The sequence below is a fragment of the Sinocyclocheilus anshuiensis genome, unplaced genomic scaffold (assembly GCF_001515605.1).
Source record: "Sinocyclocheilus anshuiensis isolate Anshui unplaced genomic scaffold, SAMN03320099.WGS_v1.1 scaffold915, whole genome shotgun sequence".
NCBI classification, from domain to species: domain Eukaryota; kingdom Metazoa; phylum Chordata; class Actinopteri; order Cypriniformes; family Cyprinidae; genus Sinocyclocheilus; species Sinocyclocheilus anshuiensis.
The window spans coordinates 113,003-118,032 of NW_015542378.1; positions in this window are offsets into that span (position 1 = coordinate 113,003).

A 5,030-nucleotide genomic window follows, 5' to 3' on the forward strand; every position below is an offset into this window, starting at 1 on the left:
CAGGTGTTTTTTTTTTTTTTTTAATTTGCAGAGCGTTGAGCTCTCTCGGCCACCGTGTTTTTCAGGCATTTTCAGTTTTTATTTATTTAATTTATTTATTTTTTTGTCCAAACGTAGCTGAAACATTTCATATTATATAATAAATCTATAGGCTACAAGTATGTCTTTTACATGTAGTTTCTTTTTTTTTTTTTTTTGCATCACGTTCAATACAGACAACTACTGTAATTTACGTTCACAACTCAGGTAAGACATGATTTCTTTTGCTGTGACGCTGAAGACAGTAACGCAGAACGCCATTTGTAACGCTTTTGTATATTTGCTATTTAATGGCTTGCTTTGGGATTCATTTTAAGGTTTGACTAATTTATCGCTTAAATGTTGCAGCAAAAATATTATACGTGTCTATTTAAAGACAAATTTAGATTATTGATAGTGTTGTTACATGCTCAGTGAGCTGTATCTTATTCCTCAGCAATAATAGTTTTGTTGTAGTCAAGACTTTGCAGTACGTTTTCTGTGTTTCTAAGGTAGCTGTAGTTTGTTACAACATTATGTAAATACCGATCTGACATGATACAAACACCTCTTAATAAGAGCAAGAAGCTCAGGAAGTTGTTTTTGCCAGACTGTAGCACTTGAAATGTCCACTGTATGTCTTTGTAGTTTATTTTCAAACGGTTCAGAGAAGATTTTGGCCAGCATCTAGATCAGCAGCTAGCACAGCTTCTTTCTCCATAGAGGAGACAGTCAGTGGATAGCCCACCCACTGACCCTCTAATGAAAGGAGATCTCTGTCCATGTACCTGTGGTGAGATCCGCCAGCACACTGCTGTGTTTATTGCTGGTCAGGGCCACCAGGCTATCAAACAAGACTGTGGTTCTTCTTTTTCGGGCAGTGCAGTCCCTGGGAACAGGTGATTTGCACCTGGGTTAAAATGTGTGGTGGAGCAGCATCTGCCATGGACACTAAACCCTTACAAAGCCCTATATGGGTCACCTGAGGATGAATGAGGGATCTTTTGTGTTCTGCTCGTTGCACAGGTTGCCACAGATACTTTATTTTCAAAAAAAAGTTTGACCTGGAAATGTGTGTGCCATATAGGCAGATTGAAAAGTTCAAAAATAGGAAACCTTGTTGTATTAATATTACTGGCCAGCTCTTGGGATCAATAGTTGTTTCCATCCAAGTTGAAAACGTACTTTGAGTTAATCAGAATTTATTTTTTCAAGAACACAACAAAGCTATCATGTTCAGACAGTTTAGGGAGCTCATAGTAACCAATAATTTCAGCAAATTATTCAGACACATGACTTTTGAGCAAAATCACATGACTTCTCTGATGCATTTATAAAGTACATTTGTTTTCCTGCATATTCCTGTGTTTGTACTGAATACAATATCCACCTCATGTAAGCATATATTTATTTCATATGCATTCTGGGAATCTTATTAGTGTCTTGATGATTCCATTCCATTCCCATTTTTTCCCCCAAATGCAATATCGCACAAAATGTGCTGCTATCATAAAAGGTCAACATGTTTTTGCTGTATTGTATATTTCCTGGGCAATAACAGTGTCAATTTTCAGTTTTTTTGTATTTTGTAGTATCTGAGATGATAAAGGTAAAAGTAATGAATCAAAGAAAGTTTTTTTTTTTGTTGATATCTCAAAAATGGAATAAAAATCTAAATGCTAGCATGAAAATTTTAAATAAATTTAAAGACAGTTATTAAAATTTTATTGTCTTAAGATTATTTACAGACCTTTTTTTACTGTTTTATCAGATACCACTCCCTTTCTGTAGTGACCATTGCCACCATCATCTGTGTTTCCAGCTCTTTTTTCCACTCTAAGGGCTGGCTGACATTCTGTATGGTTGACATGAACTGAAAACACAGCTGGCCCTGGGGACCCCCTATGGGACTGAGGTGTTACCAGATCTTAGAGATCCTTGGCTAGAATAGAGCAAAGCCGAGCCTTGGGTGACTCCTCTGCCCACCACGGAGCAAAGCATTCTAGGGAACGGAGACGAGGGCTAGAGCCATATGCTGTACTGTAAACAACAGTGAGTCTGTGGCCCACACGGCAACACTTCCATGTTGTTTGTGTGCAACTACGACAATTGTTATTTAATCCCAAAACCACTGGTCTACGTATTGTTTCGGTAATTGCTAGTTGGAAGGATTTAAAAGATTTAACTCAAATCATTCCTGCTAGAACTTGTCACGTATAATTGACATACCCTGATAGAGAAAGCTGAAAATGACGCCATGAGGGAACAGACTTGGCCTTACGTCTCAGCTTTTCATTTTTCTGCGTCGTGCCATAATTGTTTTCCTTTCATCAAGATAACAGTCAACACCGGCGTGTCTGAGACTGGATAATTGTTCACCACAAGTCGAAGTGTAGACTTCATTCCAGTTAGTCTGTTTACACCATTCCGACTTTACTGGCCTCCATCCAAAACCTCATTCTGTTGGCATGACCCATACCGATAAATGATGAACCTGATTAGGTGGTTCACAGGTGAATGACATGTCTCTTCCTTAAAGACACGAGGGCTCAGAGCCAGGACACCTTCAGAGGAAGTGTTTATGCTGCTGCTGTTAAGCTCTGGGCACTGAATGGTATCCAGTAATTGCTACTTTACTCCTAACCGATGACTGCTGTCATCACAGCCGCCGCAGGGATGTTGTGGGTATGGCTGCTTTTGTTTTTGAGGTTTGGATGGGTGCAGACACCTGGCCCTTTCTTGACACGCAAAGCCCCCATGCCCCAGTTATAATCCCCACTTTTCCCTATGACTGTGAATGCTTTGTAACATTTTGATCTGACTGGATTTAAACAGCAAAACTGTTGTTAAAGGTCTATCATGGAGGAAAGCACGGCTGGCAGAGAAGAGGGGAGGAATCAATAATTCAAACTGCTCAGCCCCCTTGATACCACATTAATTCATGAACTACATGCTGCTGCTTTCCATTAAAGTGTGGTACATACATAGTGGACAGCAGAAACACTTGCGCTTTCATGACAACACACCCCCACATTTTATGTTTTAAAAGTGTCAAGTTATGGCTGGGAATGTAACTGACTTTATTTTTCTTTTGTTGCACATGTGTCAAGGATGGAGGAAAGAAAACTGGCAGTAAATTGTCAATGATGACAGCTCATGGGTCGTTCACACCAGAGATGTGTGCCAGTCAAAACTGGTTTGAAAATTCCTTTGGAATTCCAATTTAATTCCTAAATTTAAGTTGAATTTGAATTGAGGTAGCAAACTCATTTTGAATGTAAGGAAGTAGGCCTAATAATTAAAATTAATTGAAATGAAAAGGAATGCATTTAACAAATTTTTATTTAGGAAAGCAAAGTTGTTCAAGATTTTGAATATTAGCTTGGCTTATTTGACAGTTTTTGACACAAAAAAAAAGCATTTAGTTGTACAATTTGTAGGCCTTACAGACTGAGTGAATGATAGATATGGGGTGTTCCAACTGGGAAGTTCGTATTTACGAGTTGAGAAGTCGGAATTACAACATCATGTACGTTCAAATCATTTTGGTCGGAGCAAGAGAGCAATGTATTTTTTTAAATTGCTAATATATTATATTGTAATTGTACAGTAGTGTCATATGTTGTACATGCAATTTAGCTAGTTTTATTGTAAATACATTTAATTCCAATCATTTTACTATTAATGCAGATGCTGCATCCATGGCATCCTCTGTTTTCATACCTCCTTGTGGCTCAAATAAAATCCATAGATTCCCACTCAAAATTACGACTTTGTGGTGGCATTCATATGCATTCAAATTGTAAATATTATGTTTTTGACATGTTTTCTCCTCTGATTACATTCTTTTGAATTACAAATCAGTAAATTAATTCATTTTTTTCTCATTCAATTCCAATTCAGCTTCTTGTGAGGTATGGCCAGTTCAGTTCAAGAACATTTGGCTGCATTTGTATGTTTGTTTTTCCTTAATTTTTTTAAGGATATTGAAGAGCATTGTTTTAGACACTTAGCAGCAAATAACCAAGTTATCCTGGAGCATTTCTCGTGCTCTCTAAATGTCTGGAAAATGACACTACTGAATCACACTTAGGGAGTAAAGGAACTGACATACAACACCCTCACAGGTGTTTCCTTCAGTCTGGCTTTCTCAGTCTACACTAGGTCCTTGTGCCTACCAGATTAAATATTCCATCACTTACTTATATACAAATGCCAAGTGTTGATCATAGTCCATGTATATGTGGCTATTGAGGACCATTTGGCCAACAGACTGACAGGTAACACTGTAGGTTACCTGTACAGGATCTCACTATGGTTTAAGACGGGGTAACTATTGCAGGAAGCAGCATGCTGGATCATGCAGCTGTCTTTTATATGGTGATGTTTGTTTTAGTGCAAACATAGAAGAGGAAATGTAAATAAATGGTACGGTAGATGGAGACAGAAGGACAAAGAAAAAAGAGGGTTTGTAAAAAAGTTTAAGAGTGGCTGGATGGAGGTTTGCAGTTTTTTATAGAGAGTCGGATTGAATCTTATGGGTGCTGTTGATACTCATTGTTTGCAGCTTAGAAATAGAATGAGAGAACTTTGTTCTAATGTACTATTACTATTTACATTATACAGTATTTGAACTGTGCACAGTATGTGATTTTTCTATCTGCATTGAAGACATTTGCCAAAATGTGCAGTATTCTAGATAGCGTGAAGTATACTATATGTGACAGTGTGACGTGTGACGTGACGTGGCCAAGTATGGTGACCCATACTAGGAATTAGTGCTCTGCATTTAACCCATCCTAAGTGCACACACACAGCAGTGAACACACACACACCGTGAACACACACCCGGAGCAGCGGGCAGCCATTTATGCTGCAGCGCCCGGGGAGCAGTTGGGGGTTCGGTGCCTTGCTCAAGGGCATCTCAGTCGTGGTATTGAAGGCAACCTTTGGGTTACAAGTCCAACTCTCTAACCATTAGGCCACGACAGATATAGAACCTGTCCTACAAT